Source organism: Heterodontus francisci, chromosome 35 (genome assembly GCF_036365525.1).
Source record: "Heterodontus francisci isolate sHetFra1 chromosome 35, sHetFra1.hap1, whole genome shotgun sequence".
NCBI classification, from domain to species: Eukaryota; Metazoa; Chordata; class Chondrichthyes; order Heterodontiformes; family Heterodontidae; genus Heterodontus; species Heterodontus francisci.
Window position 1 is genome coordinate 26,087,147 of NC_090405.1, and position 20,596 is coordinate 26,107,742.

The window sequence follows — 20,596 nt, forward strand, 5'->3', positions numbered from 1 at the left end:
TGTTAGAAATCTTGATACTCATGACATCAAGGGATATGGGGATAGCACGGGAAAGGGGCAGATAGAGGTAGATGATCAGCCATGATCATCAGGCTCGACGGGCTGAATGGCCTACTCCTATGTTCCTCTGTTCCTAAGAGAGTTGGCGCCAGCACGCAGCCCTGCTTTACCCCACTGCTGATCTTGAAAGTGTCTGATGTTGCTCCATTGTAACTGATGGAACTGTGCATGTTCTCGTGGAAAGAAGAGATGATGCCCAAGAGTTCAGGAGGGCAGCCGAGTTTCCATCGCAGTTTGAAGAGTCAGTCTCTGCTGACAAGATCAAAGGCCTTGGTGATGTCATTCAAAATATGTGCGGCTCTGTGGCGCAATAGATAGCGTGTTGGACTTCTAAATAATGATAAAAAAGGCTTTCAAAGGTTGTGCATTCAAATCCCACCAGAGTCAGATTTTGGACCAGAGACAGAAGAGCACAACGGAACAGAGAGTTAACAAGTGTGTCAAAAGCACCGACTCAGTGACAGAGCGAGAGAGAGAGGAGCACGGCAGGAGCGGAGCAGGGGTAAAAAAAATCAAGGAGTGACATCACAACGGAGAGTGAGAGCAGGGAAACAGAGAGCCGCTGGGGTGAGTTTACAGGATTTGGTTCTTGCTTCGGTGCAGTGGAAGGAGCTGTTTGGTGAGGATCTGGTAAGCTGTGACATCACAGGCAAGCAGGTAGTTGATTGGTTTGGAAAAAGCTGCATGTTTGATGAATATCTGGTAAGTGATTAAGGTCCATTTTAGTCCTAATGTTTAAAATAGTAAACAAACTAGTCGTAAGCTTAATAAAATATACAATAAAATAAACAATTGAATAAAATAATTAAGCAGTTAATTGAAACACGTTAAGGATGACAGGACAGGTGATGTGTCACAGCTGCAGCATGTGGGAGCTCCTGGATGCCAGTGTGATCCAGAGCAAACACATCTGCAGTAAGTGTTTAGTTTCCGTTCCGGAACGTGGCGGGATGCATCAAGTTCCTGAAGGCGTTCAAGGAGAAAGGGGACCGGGCGCCACTGTCGATCCTCACAGCGGAGCCGCTCTTCACGCTTCCGTCACAACGGGACCGGGTGGTGACGATTCACCTCTACAACCCCCATGTTCAGGTGGATGTACTCACCTTTCTCGCCAGGTACGTCGAGGTGGCCGGCAGCAGCACTGATGTCAAGGACCCCTTTGGGATCTGGACCAGCAAGCGGCAGGTCAAGGTGACCTTGAAGGTAGATCCCAGTGGAGCCATCATCCACCCTCCCTCCAGCTTCGCTATCGGGGGAAGTCGAGGCTTCTTGGTCTACGCTGGGCAGCCCAGAGTTTGCCGCACCTGTGGCAAATCTGGTCACATGGCAGCCAACTGCAGCACGGTTGTTTGCAAGAACTGCAAGGAGGAAGGCCATCAGACCAAGGACTGTAAGCAGACTAAGTGTTGCAACTTGTGCGGTGCAGCAGGCCATCTCTACAAGACCTGCCCCAAACGTTGTCTCAGCTATGCTCAGGCGGCAAGGTCCAAGGAATGGCCGGGCGAAGGTTCGACGAAGGCGTCCGCTGTTCGAAAGGAGACCAGCAACCTTCTCCGCAGTGAGGAACTTCAACCTGAGAAGGAAGGGGAGGCGGCTGAAACCAACGACCCAGCACCTACCCAGCGCCCGGAAACCCCTCCTCCACAGACAGAATCAATGGAGGAGGAGGCAGCAGATGGACAAACAGGTCAGTGGCAAGTGGTCCAGAGGAAAACCACAAAGAAAAAACATCCCAAAGCCACCACCCAAACCAGTGGCAAGAGGAGGCTCTCTTCTGAATCAGACTGCAACAACTCCTCTTCACTGGACGGGGAAATGCTGGAACGACAGCCCCTTCAAAAGAGGCGGCAGAACTCCGAGATGGATGATAAAGCATCCCAGCCCCCGGGCACTGGAAGCTGTGATGGGCCCGGCGTGCCCCAACCCCAATTCCCCACACGTAACGACGTGGCCAACGCATCTCAGCTCTGGGACACCGGGAGCAAAGACACGTCTGGCGCACCTGAGCTCCGGGAGACCGGGAGCTGTGATGTTTTCGAGGAGGAACAGATGGAAGCAGCTGAGGACAACCCAATGCTCTTTGCATACAAGACCCCCCCGATGTCACCCGAGCGGCACAAACCCTGCATGAAAAATCAGGAGGGGTTTCTGAGCCCAACCAACGTGAAACTGCTTGAGCATACGATGGGTATGCAGGAACATCCCGAAGGGGAAGGACTGGGACTAGCGAGGACAAATGGTATGGGAAGCAACAACTAATTTTTAGTAAAAAATGGGTGTAAGAATTGCTTCCATTAATGTGCGTAGCATTAAATCGACGACGCGATGTGTTTCAACCTTGGATTACCTTGCCAAGGTCAAAGCTGACCTACTGTTTCTGCAGGAGTGTGGAATACCACACCTCAGCACCTACAGGCAGTGGTCGCGATGGTGGTCCCACGGGCCATCGATCTGGTCGGGGGGTAATGACTGCCGTTCCTCCGGCCTGGGTATTCTGCTGCGGGGAGGTAACTTCACCATCTCCGAAGTTAAGGAGGTGGTGGGCGGCCGCCTCCTCGTAGCAGACGTGATGTACAACAACGCTCCGCTCCGGTTGATCAACGTGTACGCCCCGGTACAACGCAGCGAGCGGCTGACCGTCTTCCAGCAGCTCCCACTGCTGCTGGCGACGTCCAGGCCGGTCATCCGAGGCGGTGACTTCAACTGCATCATCGATGCGGCTGGACGATCCGGCAGTGACGACAGCAAACTGGACGCTACGTCCAGATTCCTAATAGAAACAGTTAAGGATGCCAAACTGCACGACGTCTTCAGCAAACCTGCAGACGGAGCGCAGCGCAGATACACATGGTCAAGATCGGACGGGTCTGCCCGTTCCAGGATTGACTTCCTGTTTGTGTCCCGTGCGGTCACGGTCGGATCCACCGACGTCAAGCCGGTGTTCTTCTCCGACCACTGCCTCTTACTGGCCGACTGTCACTTACAGGATGACCAGCGGGTTGGCAGAGGGATGTGGAAGCTCAATGCGACACTGCTGACCCCAGAGAACGTTGAGGAACTCAAAAGGGATTACAATGGTTGGAGGACCGTGAAACCCCTCTTTGAGTCTCCAGTTCACTGGTGGGAAGCGATTAAGGAGAACATCAAGAGGTTCTTCATCCACAAAGGTGTTCAGAAGGCGAGAGAGAGACAGAGGGAACTGTCCCGACTCCAGAAAATTATGCAAAATCTACTCCGGTTGCAGTCAATGGGGGTCGAAGTCAAGGAGGACCTCCAAGAGGTGAAGAGCCAGCAGGCCTCGCTCTTTGCCAAGGAGGCCTCCAAGATCATCTTCCGGTCCAGAGTCCGCTCCATCGAGCAGGATGAGACGTGCTCGCGTTACTTCTTCCAAAAGGTACACAGAGAGAGCTCTGTTATCAGCAGCCTGAAGGAAGAAGATGGCTTGGTAACGTCTTCGCAGCCCGACATACTCAGGATCAGCAAATCCTTTTATGCTGGGCTGTATGACGCGAAGCCCACAGACAGCAGAGCCTCCCAGTCCTTCCTGTCATCTATCACAGAGGTCTTAGATGACAGCAGGAGGGAGGGACTGGACAAGCCGCTAACTCTGGACGAGCTGACAAAGGCCGTCGAGTCTTTCGAGACGAGTAAAACTCCCGGGAGCGACGGCTTACCGGTCGAGTTGTACTCGGCCCTGTGGGACTGGGTCGGCCCAGACCTGCTGGAAGTATACGAGAGTATGCTCCTGGCCGGCAGCATGTCAGAATCCATGAGAAAAGGCATCATCACCCTCATTTACAAGCAGAAGGGGGAGAGGGCAGAAATCAGAAATTGGCGGCCCATCTCACTGCTTAATGTTGACGACAAGATTCTGTCCAAAGTCATAGCCAGTCGAGTCAAGTCTGCTCTGGAGTTGGTGATTCACCCCGATCAGACCTGTACTGTACCCGGCAGGAAGATCTCTGATAGTCTTGCGCTACTCAGGGATACGATCGCCTACGTACGGGACAGGAGGGTGGACACCTGCCTCATCAGCCTGGACCAGGAGAAGACTTTTGACAGGATATCGCACACCTACATGATGGACGTGCTTTCCAAAATGGGGTTTGGGGAGGGAATCTGCAATTGGATCCAAATGCTCTACACAAACATCAGTAGCACAGTCTCAATCAACGGGTGGGAATCTGAAAGTTTCCCGATCAAATCTGGAGTCAGACAGGGCTGTCCTCTGTCCCCGGTCTTGTTTGTTTGCTGTATTGAACCCTTTGCTGAGTCTATTAGGAAGGATGCGAGCATAAGAGGGGTGACAATCCCAGGCAGCGGAGGCACTCAGGTCAAAACCTCCCTGTACATGGATGACGTCGCCGTCTTCTGCTCGGATACGCTGTCCGTGCGCAGACTGATGAGCATCTGCGACCAGTTCGAACTGGCCTCGGGAGCCAAAGTTAACCACGGCAAGAGCGAGGCCATGTTCTTTGGGAACTGGGCTGACCGATCCTTTGTCCCCTTCACCGTCAGGTCAGATTACCTGAAGGTGCTGGGGATATGGTTCGGAAGGGCCGGGGCGTGCACCAAAACATGGGAGGAGCGAGTAGCCAAGGTACGACAAAAGTTGGGCATGTGGGGGCAGCGATCTCTCTCCATTGTGGGTAAGAACCTGGTCATCAGGTGCGAGGCGCTCACGTTGTTGCTCTACGTGGCGCAGGTCTGGCCCATACCCCACTCCTGCGCCGTGGCAGTCACCCGAGCCATTTTCCGCTTCGTCTGGGGATCTAAAATGGACCGGGTCCGGAGGGACACGATGTTCAAATCTCTGGACATGGGCGGGAAAAATGTACCCAACGTGGCCCTCATCCTGATGACCACCTTCGTGTGCGGCTGCATCAAGCTATGTGTAGATCCCCAGTACGCAAACTCCAAGTGTCACTACGTGCTGAGGTTCTATCTGTCCCCGGTGTTGTGAAGGATGGGCCTGGTCACATTGCCGCGGAACGCACCATGCAGTTGGGCGGCGCTGTACCACCTATCCTTCGTGGAGCAGTTTCTGCGGAAAAACACCTTTGACCACCGGTCCATCAGGCAGTGGTCTGCACGGAATGTCCTCAAGGCCCTACGGGAAAAGGAAACGGTGGATCCTGTCGGATGGTTCCCCGAGCAGACCGTCAAAGTCATTTGGCGGAATGCCTCATCACCAGAACTTTCAAACAAGCACCAAGACGTAGCTTGGCTGGTGGTGAGAAGGGCCCTCCCCGTCAGATCCTTCATGCACACCCGAAGTCTCGCCCCCTCCGCACAGTGCCCCCGCGTTGGCTGTGGTGGGGAAGAGACGGTCGCCCACCTCCTCCTGGAATGTGCCTTTGCAAAGCAGGTGTGGAAAGAGATGCAGTGGTTTTTGTCAAGGTTCATCCCAAGCAGCTCTGTAACACAGGTGTCTGTGCTCTACGGGCTGTTCCCAGGGACGCACACCGAGACAAACATCAACTGCTGCTGGAGGACTATCAATTCGGTGAAAGACGCCCTTTGGTCTGCCCGAAACTTGCTGGTCTTCCAGCGCAAAGAGTTGTCCACCGCCGAATGTTGCAGACTGGCACATTCCAAGGTCCAGGACTACGTGCTGAGGGACGCACTAAAGCCTGGGGCAGCCGCAGCAAAGGCTCAATGGGGAAAGACCACAGTGTAAGGTCCCCCCACCAAGCTGGACTGAGGGGCTGGATCCATGGGAAACCCCTCGAACTGTATCGTTAATATTCTCAATTGCTGTAAATGTAAAACTGTAATTGACATGACAATTGTGAAACGGAAGGGTTGGGAAGAAACTCATGACAGTATTGAAGGAAACTGATCTCCCTTGCAATGTTTGTATTTTTTGGTGCTGTTTGGAAACTGTTTGGCAATGTAATTTTTACAGATTTTTATGAATAAAGTATAATTTGGAAATTTAAAAAAAAAAAAGTGTTTAGTTTCTGCGGCAAAACACCTTTGACCACCGGTCCATCAGGCAGTGGTCTGCACGGAATGTCCTCAAGGGCCTACGGGAAAAGGAGATGGTGGATCCTGTCGGATGGTTCCCCGAGCAGACCGTCAAAGTCATTTGGCGGAATGCCTCATCACCAGAACTTTTGGGCGGCACAGTGGCGCAGTGGTTAGCACCGCAGCCTCACAGCTCCAGGGACCCGGGTTCGATTCCAGGTACTGCCTGTGTGGAGTTTGCAAGTTCTCCCTGTGTCTGCGTGGGTTTTCTCCGGGTGCTCCGGTTTCCTCCCACAAGCCAAAAGACTTGCAGGTTGATAGGTAAATTGGCCATTATAAATTGTCACTAGTGTAGGTAGGTGGTAGGGAAATATAGGGACAAGTGGGGATGTTTGGTAGGAATATGGGATAAGCGTAGGATTAGTATAAATGGGTGGTTGATGTTCGGCACTGGCTCGGTGGGCCGAAGGGCCTGTTTCAGTGCTGTATCTCTAATCTAATCATAATCTAAACACCAAGACGTAGCTTGGCTGGTGGTGAGACGGGCCCTTCCCGTCAGATCCTTCATGCACACCCGAAGTCTCGCCCCCTCCGCACAGTGCCCCCGCGTTGGCTGTGGTGGGGAAGAGACGGTCGCCCACCTCCTCCTGGAATGTGTCTTTGCAAAGCAGGTGTGGAAAGAGATGCAGTGGTTTTTGTCGAGGTTCATCCCAAGCAGCTCTGTAACACAGGAGTCTGTGCTCTCAGGGCTGTTCCCAGGGACGCACACCGAGACAAACATCAACTGCTGCTGGAGGACAATCAATTCGGTGAAAGACGCCCTTTGGTCTGCCCGAAACTTGCTGGTCTTCAGCGCAAAGTGTTGTCCACCACCGAATGTTGCAGACTGGCACATTCCAAGGTCCAGGACTACGTGCTGAGGGACGCACTAAAGCTTGGAGCAGCCGCAGCAAAGGCTCAATGGGGAAAGACCACAGTGTAAGGTCCCCACACCAAGCTGAACTGAGGGGCTGGATCCATGGGAAATCCCTCGAACTGTATCGTTGATATTTTCTTTTGCTGTAAATGTAAAACTGTAATTGGCATGACAATAGTGAAATGGAAGGGTTGTGAAGAAACTCATGATGGGAGAGAAGGAAACTGATCTCCCTTGCAATGTTTGTATTTTTTGGTGCTGTTTGAAACTGTTTGGCAATGTAATTTTTGCAGATTTTTCTGAATAAAGTATATTTTGAAAATTAAAAAAAAGTGTTTGCGGCTCAAAGAGTGAGAAAAAAGGAATGTAGTGGTAGTAGGGGACAGTATAGTCAGGTGGATTAACACTGTTCTCTGCAGCAAAGAGCAAGAGTCCAGACAGCTGTGTTGCCTGCCGGTGCCAGGATTCAGGACGTCTGCTCAGGGCTGGAGCGAAACATACAATAGGAGGGGGAGGATCCAGTTGTCGTGGTCCATGTCGGTACCAACGACATAGGCAGGACAAGGATAGAGGTTCTGCATAGTCAGTATGAGGAACTAGGCAGCAAATTAAGAAGCAGAACCTCAAAGGTGATCATCTCTGGATTATTACCTGAGCCATGTGCAAATTGGCATAGGACAAATAAGATTAGAGAAAGTAATGTGCGGCTGAAAGACTGGTGTGGTAGTAGTGGGTTCTGGTTCGTGGGACATTGGCACCAGTACTGGGGAAAGAGGTGGCTGTACCGTTGGGACGGTCTACACCTGAACCGTGCTGGGACCGGTGTTCTCGCGAGCCACATAACGAGGGACGTAGAGACGGTTTTAAACTGAATAGTGGGGACAAGGGATCAAATTTGGGAAGATATGGTGAATCAAGGAGGAGAGGCAAGGCAAGAGAGAAAGGTATAAATATGGGAAATGATAAACAGACTGTGACAGGAAGGGACAGAATGTACAAATCTAAGAGTAAATCAACAGATAAGGCTAGAGGTTACAAAAATAATAAAAGGACAAAACTAAGTGCTCTGTATCTGAATGCATGGAGCTTTCGAAACAAAACAGATGAACAGAGAGCACAAATAGAATAAATAAGTACGATCTGATAGTCATTACAGAGACATGGCTGCAGGGCGACATAGATTGGGATGTGAATATTGGAGGTGACATGGCATTTAGGAAGGACAGGAAGCTTGGAAAAGGTGGTGGGGTAACTCTATTAATTAATGATGGTATTAGCGCAATAGAGAGGGATGACCTCAGTTCAGGAGATCACGATGTAGAAGCAGTTTGAGTTGAGATGAGAAATAATACAGGCAAGAAGTCACTTGTGGGAGTGGTGTACAGGCCACCTAACATTAACCACACTGTAGGATGGGGTATAAAAAAAGAAATAATGGCAGCTTGTCAGAAAGGTACAGCAATAATTATGGGGGATTTTGATATCCATATAGACTGGAAATTCTGATGGGCAGAGGTAGCCTAGATGAGGAGTACATAGAATGTTTTTGGGATAATTTCTTGGAAAAATAAGTTCTGGAGCCAACCAGAGAGCAGGCTATACTAGACCTGGCATTGTGCAATGAGATAGGATTAATTAATGACCTCATAGTTAAGGTGCCCCAAAGTAGTAACGATTATAATATGATTGAATTTTACATTCAGTTTGAGGGAGAGAAGAGTGGGTCCCAGACTAGTATTTTAAACTTAAATAAGGGCAATTATAAGGGCATGAAAGCAGAGCTAGCTAAAGTGAACTGGCAAATTAGGTTAAGGGATAAGTCAATAGAGATGTAGTGGCAGACATTTAAGGAAAATTTCAGAATACACAGAATAGATACATTTCAAAGAGAAAGAAAAATTCCAAAGGTGGGACTCACCATCCGTGGTGAACGAAAACAGTTAAAGATACTATCAAACTTAAAGAAAAAGCCTATAATTGTGCAAAGCTGGGAGGCAGGTCAGAAGATTGGACAGAATATAAAAAACAGCAAAGAATGACTAAAAGATTGATAAGGAAGGTAAAATTAGAGTACGAGAGAAAGCTAGCGAGAAATATAAAGACAACTAGTAAGAGTTTCGATAGATATTTTAAAAAGAAAAGAGTTAACAAAGTGAGTGTTGGTCCTATGGAAAGTGTGTCTGGGGAATTAATAATGGATAATTAAGAGATGGCAGATGAATTGAACAGATACTTTGCATCGGTCTTCACTATTGAGTATACAAATAACATCCCAGTATTAGCTGTAAGTCAGGAAATGGAAGGGAGGGAGGAACTCAAGAAAATTACAATCACCAGTGAAGTGGTACTAAACAAATTGTTGGAGCTGCGGGCTGACAAGTCGCCAGGTCCTGAAGTGGCTAGTGAGATAGTTGATGCGCTGGTTTTAATTTTCCAAAATTCCCTCGCTTCGGGAAGGTTCTGTTAGATTGGAAAGTAGCGAATGTAATTCATTTATTCAAAAAGGGAGGGAGACAGAAAGCAGGAAACGACAGGCCAGTTAGCTTAACATCTGTCTCAGGGAAAATGTTAGGAGCGATCACTGAAGATGTTATAGCAGGGCATTTAGAAAAAATAAAGGTAATCAGGCAGAGTCAACATGGTTTTGTGAAAGGGAAATCATGTTTAACCAATTTATTGGAGTTCTTTGAGGGAGTTACATGTGCTGTGGATAAAGGGGAACCGGTGGATGTATTGTACTTCGATTTCCAGAAGGATAAGGTGACATATCAAAGGTTATTGCAGAAAATAAAAGCTCATGGTGTCAGGGGTAACAAATTGGCATGGATAGAGGATTGGCTAGCTGACAGGAAACAGAGAGTCAGCATAAATGGGTCATTTTCTGGTTGGCAAGAAGTAACGAGTGGTCCACAGGGATCTGTGCTGGAGCCTCAACCTTCTACAATTCTCGAAATGACTTTGATGAAGGGACCAAAAGTATGGTTGCTAAATTTGCTGATGACAAAGATAGGTAGGAAAGTAGGTTGTGAAGAGGACATAAGGGGGCTACAAAGGGATATAGATAGGTTAAGTGACTGGGCAAAGACCTGGCAAATGGAGTATAATGTGGGAAAGTGGGAAATTGTCCACTTTGGCAGGAAGAATAAAAAAGCATATTATCTAAATGGTGAGAGATTGCAGAGATCTGAGATGCAGGGGATCTGGGTGTCGTAGTGCACGAATCGCAAAAGGTTAGTCTGCAGGTACAGCACGTAATTAGGAAAGCTAATAGAATGTTATCATTTATCGCCAGGGGAATTGAATACAATAGTTGGGAGGTTATGCTTCAGCTATACAGGGCATTGGTGAGACCTCTTCTGCAACACTGAGTACAGTACTGGTCTCCTTATTTATGGAAGGATGTAAATGCATTGGAGGTAGTACAGAGAAGGTTTACTAGACTAATACATGGAATGGGTGGGCTGTCTTACGAGGAAAGATTGGACAGGCTAGGTTCGTATCCACTAGAGTTTAGAAGAGAAAGAGGCGACATGATTGAAACATACAAGATCCTGAGGGGTTTTGACAGGGTGGATGTGGAAAGGATGTTTCCCCTTGTGGGAGAATCTAGAGCTAGGGGTCACTGTTTAAAAATAAGGGGTCACCCATTTAAGACAGAGATGAGGAGCAATTTTCCCCCTCAGAGGGTCGTGAGTCTTTGGAATTTTCTTCCTCAAAAGGCGGTGGAAGCAGAGTCTTTGAATATTTTTAAGGGAGAGATGGATAGATTCTTTATCTGCAAGGGGGTGAAAGGTTATCGGAGGTAGATGGAAATGTGGAGTAATCAGTTCAGCCATGAGCTTATTGAATGGTGAAGCAGGCTCGAAGGGACGAGTGGCCCACTCCTGCTCCTAATTCGTATGTTCATATGTAAAGACAATGTAGAGTGGTCTGTACTGTTCACAGTACTTCTCCTGTAACTGCCGAAGTGAGACAATCATGTCGACTGTCGATCTACCAGCTCTGAAGCTGCACTGAGACTCAGGATAGATGTGTGATGCCAGGGTCTGCAATCTGGTCAGAGCAATGCGAGCAAAGACCTTCCCCACAATACTTAGCAAGGAGATGCCTCGGTAATTGCTGCAGTCACTGCGATTCCCCCTTATTGTTGTACAAGGTGACAATGTTTGCATCACGCATGTTTTGAGGTGCAGATCTTTCCTTCCAACAGAGACACAGAAGTTCATGGAGATGCTGCAGTAGAACCGCTTTTCCACTCTTGATGATTCCAGGTGGAATACCATCATTTCCTGGGGCTTTACCACTGGCAAGATGGTCAATGGCTTTGTTGAGCTCCACTATGGTGGGGTCACTGTCCAGCTCCTCCATGACAGGGAAGTCTGGAATGGCACTGAGAGCCACTTCAATGACAATATTCTCCGTTATGTAGAGTTTAAGGTAATGCTCCACTCACCTTTCCATCTGCTTGTCAACAGATGATTCCACTTTGACACCGCACTGAGACCTTGAGCATTGTTGTCTGAAAGAGCCTGATCGAGGATGTTGAGTAACTCCTGGGTCCTTTCTGGATCAGTGGTTCGTCAAGTGTTGATCTGAGGACGACGTTCTTCTTGGATGGATGAAGCTTCCTTGGCTGAAGCATGACCTTGTTACACACCAGGGAGTGATCAGTGTCACAGTCAGCGCTGTGATAGCTGTGAGTGATGAGGACACTGCTGAGGGTGTTTGCACTGGTGATGATAAGGTCTAGCTGGTGCCAGTGGCGTTATCTCAGATGTCTCCAGGACACCTTGTAACACAGCTTGACCTGGAAGTAGCTGTTCATCACACAGAATCCATGGTGACAGCATAGCTCCAGCAACCTCTGTCCATTTTCGTTCATCTTGCCAATCCCCTGGTGCTCTATGCACATTGGCAAAGCTGTGTAGTCAGTACCCAAGCTTGTGTTGAAGTCTCCTAGAAGGTACAGTCCCTCAGTGCTGGGAATTCTACTGATGGCAGTGTCAAGTGTCACATAGAATTGATCCTTGACATCTGGGGTGGAGGTGAGTGTCGGGACATAGATGCACATGAGATTAACTGGGCCCACGCTTGTTGACAAGTGAAGAGTAAGAAGTCTCTCTGAGCCTACTGTGGGTGGTTCACTCATCTCAAGTGGCGTGTTTTTTACTGTGAAAACCACTCCATGCTCACGAGTTGCCTCTTGGGCTTTCCCCTGCCAGAAGAAGGTGTAGTGTTTCTCTTTGAGGGATCCACTTTGGAATGGTCTAGTTTCTTGCAGCACAGCAATGTCCACATTGAGCCTTGTGAGTTCTTTGTCCATCAAAGCTGTCTTGTGTGTGTCATCAACCTGCAAAAGGGTGTCAGTAAGGACAGGACACATGGTCCTCACATTCCAGCTTATGATGCGAAGGACTGGTGTCTTCTTTGTTGAGCTTGTTTCTCTTGTTGCATTGATTATCGATCCGCCTGTTGAGAGATGACTCTCTAAGCTCCAAGCACCCATTGAAGCAAGCAGGTCGTGGCAGGACAGCACCTAACTGATTGGGGGCTGCCCAGCTTGGAGTGGGTGGTAGCTATCCAATGAGATGCGATGATCTCTTCAACTGTCAGAAGTAACCCCTGGTGCTCATACTCTGCACCAATTGAGTGAGAGCTTATAATCGGTAACCGTTTCTTCCCGTGTTGTGCTAATGTTTAAGCACAAATAGTCTCCTCTTCACGGCACATTAGTACTGAACACAAAATGGCTCCTTTGGTCATGTGTTAATTATAAAATGGCTTTCTTGACCTTGTTAGTTATTACAATGGATACATTATAAAAATGGTCAAATTAAACTAAGATCGAACTACCCAAGCTTACCTGCATCCTCCAGTCCTCTGGCAACATTCCCATATTTAAGGAGGATTGAAAGATTGTGGTTCGAGTCTCTGATATTTCCACCCTTACTTCCCTCAGCAACCCAGGATGCAGCCCATTCAAACTGGGTGACTTTTCTACTGTGAGAGCTGCCAACCTTGTAATTGTCACCTCTTTATCTATTTTCATCCTGTCCAATTTCTTCACTTCCTCCTCCTTTACTGTGACATTTGCAGCATCCGCTTATTTTGTGATACTTAATTAGTGCCTCAGCAACACCCTCTGTCTCCACAGGATCTCCTAATTGATCCCCCCTTTCATTGACTGTCCATATGTTGGTAAAAGACTTCAGTGTTCCCAGTTATGTGACCTGCTAATCTTTTCTCATACATTCTCTTGCTGATCTCATTTCCTTTTTCAGCTCTCCTCTGTACTTTCTGTATTCTGCTTGTTTCTCCTGCATATAAATCCTCACATGATTTCGATATTAATGATTGTTGAACTATTTTGTTGAAGGATTGAGTTTTGTAAATTTCTCCCGAGCTCCCCTCATGGTCAGGCAGAAAGTTTAACTGCTGTGTTTTCAAACAGCAACAGCTTTATTTGAAAAGCCATTATGACAGGATTGCGGGTTTTAATCCAGTCACAAATCTGGTTCTGATGTCTTGTGGCTCCAGCTGTCACATGACCTGTCAGAGGATGACCTCATAATTGACCCAGTCATGGAGCTGTGGGTTGATGTTTAAATTGTTTCAAAATAATTTTCCAGAAGGACAATCAAAATGAATCGATATATAAAAGGTAGATTTTGTGAATTTGTGCTCCCAGTGGAAATCCCTGCAGAGTCTGCTGGTTTTCATATCCCCAATTCCCCACAGGAAGCTCTGTGTCGGAATCTGTATTCATTATATCAATATTATACAGAATCATTTCATGGGAGACCCCAGTGTGAATTGTAAACAGGTGGGTCAGTTTTAACTTTCAAATTAACACAGAAGCAAAATACTGCAGATGCTGGAAATCTGAAATAAAAACAGAAAATGCTGGAAATACTCAGCAGGTCTGGCAGCATCTGTGGAGAGAGAAACAGAGTTAACGTTTGTGATCTGTGACCTTTCATCAGAACTGGGCTGAAATTGTCTGAGGGCCAAGTGGCCTCTTTCTGTGCCTTAAACTTTCTATGAGTCTAAGATTCTATGAGATTCTGGAATCAATTTCAGGGTCGATGACATTGCACTCTGTAAGGATAGGAAGATGGAGATTATTAAGTACAGTGCAAGAATATAGATGCTTTTACATTATTTTAATCAAAATTGATTTAAACTTTGTGTTCACGAATCCTATCTTTTGATCACAATGACACTGATAACAATGGAAAAAGCAAGACTTGCATTTCACGACCACAGGACATTGCAAAGCCTTTTATAGCCAATGAAGGACTTTCCAAGTGTAGTCACTGTAGTCATGTAGGAAACATGGTGGCCAATGTGCGCACAGCAAGCTCCCAGAAACAACAACGTGATAAAAACGAGATAATCTGTTTTTAAGTGATGTTGATTCAGGGTTAAACAATGACCAGCATCCCAGAAATAATTCCCCTTCTATTCTCTGAAATAGTGCCATGGTACCTTTAACATCCACCTGAGAGGGCAGAGGGATCCTCAGTTTTCTGTCTCACCTGAAAAACAGCATTTCTGATAGTGCAGCACTGCCTTAGTACTGTACTGGAGTGTCAGCCATTTTTAAAGGGCTGTTAGTCCTACTGGAAAATATTTAAAGGAAGATTAAATGAAATAAAATAAATACATTGCTTTTGCCTCTCTCCCATCCCCCCAATAACAGTTAAATTAATTATTTGCCCTTCCCTCCCAAAACCTACCTTTACCATCTGACCTTCCGCCCAAAACTGCACAAACTGTAAACTGTAACCCTTCCCACCATCCCCTACACCCATGACATTAATTTGACTCCGCCCCCCCCTCCCCCACACTGAGAAACTTACCTTCTCCCCCCTCCTCACCAGTGTTGCACCTCATTTGCCCGGATGGGGCTCCGAAGGCACGGCAGTGCCGGCCACTGGGCTGAAGATCGCAGCGGGATATCAGGAAGTGATGGGATAATAATTAATGCAGGTTTGTGGTCCCGTTGCCGAGCGGTGGGGGTCCCCCACAAGGCCTCGCCGTCGCCGGCAATATCGAGCCAGGCCCTGCCGGCGTTGAGGTCCGTGGCGGGTCTCATCCGGGGCCATCTTCAGGCGGCCCCCACCCCACCCCCACCACAGATCTCGACGTCGAGGGCTCTATAGAATCCAGCCCATTGTTTCTGTCAATCTCAACTCCACAAGGATTTGCCTGTTAATTGTAGAAAAATTAAAGCTCTATCACCTTTTGATAAAAGGGTGTTCAAATCCATTTCCAAACAAATGATAGTTCTCATTGTATCTAGAACATGTTTTCTTACATACAAACATACCAATTAGGAGCAGGAGTAGACCACTCGGCCCCTCGAGCCTGCTCTACCATTCAATAAGATCATGGCTGATCTGATTGTAACCTCAACTCCACATTCCCACCTGCCCCCGATAACCTTTCACCCCCTTGTTTATCAAGAATCTATCTACCTCTATCTTAAAATATTTCAGAATTTCTGTCGTCCAGCAACTCTCACTTTATTTCCTGGATTTCACCTAAAAAATGTATTTCCACACTGGATATCCTGTACTTCATTAATGTTTTTGCTGTCTGGGGATTTCCCTTTAATTATATTCAGTGCTGGTATTTTACTGCCACACACTGACTGAAAGTGTCCCATCTTTCTGCAGGAAAAACACTCAGCTTCTTTGGCGAGGCAGTTTTCCCACTTGTGTCTCTCTCGGCCACACCTACTGCAATTGGTTGCAGCTACCACTAGATGCTCTTCCCGTCTTTCTTGTCTTTTACCCCTAATTTTTCCTTTTGTTTTCTGAACAAATTCAATTGAGTCTGCAACTCTGGAGATCAGACTCTCCCTGTCCCCTCGGACAACGGATTGGTTAAACTTTCTAACCTCTGTTTGTCTGCTCAATTGAAACTCTTTCGTTAATGTGAGACCAGCCCTGGACTGTAGATGATCTGAAAGGGTGTTGTCTAATACCCCGAACACAATCCTGTCTCCATTCAGCTCTTCTCTTAAGTTGCTGTATTCACAATCCTCCGTGAGATTGTACAAGTCATTGATAAATGAATGAATACTCTCCCCTTTCTGTTTTGTACGCTTATTAAATTCAAAGTGATTCCTGACAATGCAGCAGCCAGCCGACATCATCAGAGCTCCAAGCTGCGCACATGCACAAACACTCTCCTGCGCTCTGAGATGCTGCGCATGCTCAGCCTACGTCTTCCAGGACGAAGTGTCGCATGCGCGGGAAAACTCTCTACCCCCTCTCAGCCACTCACTCCAGGCCACTCGCTGCCCGCTCCTCGCTACCCCGCTCCCCCGCCCTCCGGCCGCTTGCTACCCCCCCCACCCCCGCACTGCACTCTCTCCGTCCACTCACACCCCGCTTCCCCCCCACGTCCCTCCAGACACTAGCTCTAAGCCATGCTGCTTCCCTCCTCTCGGCCTCTCGCTCCAACATTCAATCATTCTTCACCGCACCACCCGATAAAGCAAGGCGAGCCTCGAGGGGTGATGGGGCAATGTTGGAGCGAGTGGCCGAGAGGAGGGAAGCGGCAGAGCCCATGGCCTGGAGTGTGAGCGGCCAGACAGCAGGATGGGGCTGGTGGTGGGTGAAGCGGGGAGTGAGCAGTCAGAGAGTGGGATGGGGGGAAGTGGGGAATGATCGTCCGGAGAATGGGATGGCACTGTTTAGAGGGGATTTGAGGAAAAAATGTTTCACCTCGAGGGTGGTTGGAATCTGGAACACATTGCCTGAAGGAGTGGCAGAGGCAGGAACCCTCACAACATTTAAGAAGTATCTAGATGAGCACTCAAAACGCCACAGAATACAAGGCTACGGCCACGTGCTGGAAAATGGAATTAGAATAGATAGGTACTTGATGGCCGGCACGGACATGATGGCCGAAGGGCCTGTTTCTGTGCTGTATAACTCTATGACTCTATGAAACCTCACTGAATTACAGAGGGTGTGCAGCACTGTCAGAGGTGCTGTCCTTCTAATGAGACTTCAAACAGCGCAACGTTCTCCGAGTATCAACCAAAACATGTCCATTGTGTAGATATGTGCCATATTTGCTTATGAAATGACAGTCACTGCTCCAAAAGTAATTCACTTTAGGTGAATTAAGATGACTTGGTACTATATAACTGGCGACTGCACAAGAAGGAGCGGGGGACTGTTGGGGTGGGACGGAGGCGGTGATGGCAACCTTTGAGGGGATTTTTGGGTCTAAGTTGTTTTCTGTGATAAATTGAGTAGCTCCATCTTTAATCCTTGCAGCTGCCTGAATGTCACAGACAGTGACGTTTCAGTGGAAGAGGCTGCATTTGCGCATGTGCTAGTACAGCGTCACCTGGTGGTTGCGTTGTCAGCAAATGCAGCGTTTTAACTTTGGCTCCACGATGACATTTTTTTCCTCAATTAAAATAGGTCTTGAGTGCCTTAATAACTTCTTCACATGTAGCCTTCTGTTCTTCATGAGGATGTTGCCTGCACACTCCCTCCATTGCAGACAATAGCGTACTGACCTGCTCCATGTCTGGCTTCTGCACGAGACCCGATGCAGTACGATACCTTGCAAACCTCTGGAACCATCTCGGCCACTCCTCGGCTTGGTTCAGTCCAGTGACCTTTTCAAAGGTACAGGCAAAGATTTCTCCATCTTCACTTTGGTTTACTGTGGCCCCCATATAATATTCTGATATCTGTCAAGGCTTAGTACAGAATTTATAAGAATCTGACGGTTAAAATAACCTGAGTTTACTCTGCACATCTTGCATTGAAGGTTTCATCGACAACTCTCCATGAGGTGCCGTCCAGATTATATTACATCACTTCCTGTGATGATGCACATAGTCTATTTATATAATCTGCCCAGTAACAACCCAATGTCCACTCTTATATTATTGTACAGATGTGAGAAAAGCTGAGGATGGGAATGGAACGTCTAAATGAAGATTTCATGATGCTGATGATGGAAATGAGGCTGATCTGTTTCCCATTCCACAATCCCTCTTTATTTCTGTGCATGTTTCTCGATGCTGTTTCAACCAAATTGAAAAAGAATCACAAATCCTCCTCTGGAGCCTCAGGTGTCCATTAAGAAAAGGCATGGTGGCCAAGTGGTAAGGCGTCAGTCTCGTAAACTGAAGATCACGGGTTCAATCCCCGTCCGTGCCTTATGATTAGTTTCTCACTTTAAATGTGATGTTTCCAGAAAAGATGTCTGTTGCATTTGTTTCGGCCATCTGGAAATCAGTGTGATGTTACACTTTATCCTGGACACTGGGAAGAACATGAGGAGTAGCCACATGGTTCCTCGAGCCTTCTCTGCCATTGATAGAGTGAAAATAACTGAGGTCCAAGCACTGAACCTTATTACTGTGCATTTGCTTGATATTTAACAGAGCTATTCTATTAATCCCACATCCCACACTCCTGTCCTTTCCCCCATTGCCCTGTTATATTTTCCATGTCAGGTATATATCCAATTCCATTCAGAGTTTACATTGAATCTGCTTCCACTGACCTTTCAGGATTGCATTCCAGACCAGAACAACACACTGCTGAAAAAACAACTTCCTCATCACAGTTCGAATTCTTTTGTCAATTACTTTAAATGTGTTTCCTCTGGTTACTGACCCTTCTGTCACTGGCAACACTTTCTCCTTCTTCACTCTATCAAAACTCTTCAGGATTTGCATTTCCTGCTGCCTTTGCTGATATAACAAAGCTGAGCACACATCACCAAAAGGAATATGATTGGCTCTGAATCACATTTATCCTTCCTGTCAATCTGATGTGGACGTTGTATTTTCCCGGAACCAAACAATCTGAGCAGCAAGTGTGGGTTCCAGTGATTCCCACCGCTCTGAGAGAGAGAGGATGTGATAATGAGCCAGATAGAAGAAAGGAGTGAGATAGAGAGTAAAATAGCCCTGGTCTGTTTCTACTAACCCCCGGCCCCCTACTTAAAATGGCATCATTTTCTCCTGCCTCTCCACATTCTAATCCATTGATTAATGCAATCCTTTCATCTGGAACATAGAACATAGAACAGTACAGCACAGTACAGGCCCGTCGGCCCACGATGTTGTGCCAAACCTTTAACCTACTCTAAGATCAAACTACCTACATACCCTTCATTCTACTATCATCCATGTACCTATCCAAGAGTCGCTTAAATGTCCCTAATGTATCTGCTTCTACTACCACCGCTGGCAGTGCATTCCACGCACCCACCACTCTCTGTGTAAAGAACCTACCTCTGACATCTCCCCGAAACCTTCCTCCATCACCTTAAAATTATGCCCCCTGGTGATAGCCCTTTCTGCCCTGGGAAAAAGTCTCTGGCTATCCACTCTATCTATGCCTCTCATCATCTTGTACCCCTCTATCAAGTCACCTCTCATCCTTCTTCGTTCCAATGAGAAAAGCCCTAGCACCCTCAACCTTTCTTCGTAAAACATACCCTCCAGTCCAGGCAGCATCCTGGTAAATCTCCTCTGCACCTTCTCTAAAGCTTCCACATCCTTCCTATAATGAGGCGACCAGAACTGAACACAATATTCCAAGTGTGGTCTAACCAGGGCTTTATAGAGCTGCAGCATAACCTCGCGGCTCTTAAACTCAATCCCCCTGTTAATGAAAGCCAACACACCATATGCCTTCTTAACAACCCTATCAACTTGGGTGGCAACTTTGAGCGATCTATGGACATGGACCCCAAGATCCCTCTGTTCCTCCACACTACCAAGCATCCTGTCTTTAAGCCTGTATTCTGCATTCAAATTCGACCTTCCAAAATGAATCACTTCACACTTTTCCAGGTTGAACTCCATCTGTCCCTTTAATTCCTGTTTCCTAATCCATTGATGTTTCACAATGTACTGAACTGTCCCAATCCATTGATATAACTTAGTCTATAGAATTTCCCAATCCACTGATATTTTCCAGTCCATTGACTTTCCCAATCCATTAATGGTTCCTGACCATTGACATTCCCAATCCATTTATATTGCCTGTGATTTCAAAGCAACTGTGGAATACAAATAGTATCAGTATTATCAGATACATCGAGACGAGGTGCAATAGCCAAGTGGACAGATGTTGGGTTTATAAAGAAAAAAGCACTGGCTCGATATTTGTCCAGTCGATCACTGGATCTGAACTCTCAACCGACTGTTTTTCTGTGGGTCTGCTGACTTGTAGATGTGAAGAACCATTGGATGTTTCTCAATCCTCTGACTTTTCTCATTCTTGTGCCATATTTGTTCCTTTGGGTTCACCAGTGAAGAAAATTATTCCCTATTACATTTGGTGAAGACTTTAATAACCTCACATCCTTGTGTCTCACCATCTCAGGTCAAACTCCCTACAGAAACTTTAAACATTTAACTATTCTGCTGGAAACATTTTCAAGGGCGCAGACATTCCTTCATTACGCTTCCTTCTTTGACATGTGATTGACAAATATGTGTGTAATGGAGAGAGAGAGAGTGAAAAAAAAAAGAGAGAGAGTGCGATAGAAAGTTAGAGGACCAGCTAAAGACAGATAGAGAGAGAGAGGCAGAGAGAGGTAAAGCGATAGACAGAGAGAGAGAGAGAGAAGGAGAGAGAGTCATTGAGTCCT

The 20,596-nt window shown here is 47.2% G+C and overlaps 1 non-coding gene across 1 annotated transcript; it reads left to right on the top strand.

Moving 5' to 3' along the window:
- The first annotated feature begins 18,072 nt into the window (after positions 1–18,072).
- trnat-cgu (transfer RNA threonine (anticodon CGU)) lies at positions 18,073–18,144 on the top strand. The gene has a single exon. It is a non-coding gene; the product is annotated as a tRNA-Thr (tRNA).
- Positions 18,145–20,596: the final 2,452 nt, after the last annotated feature.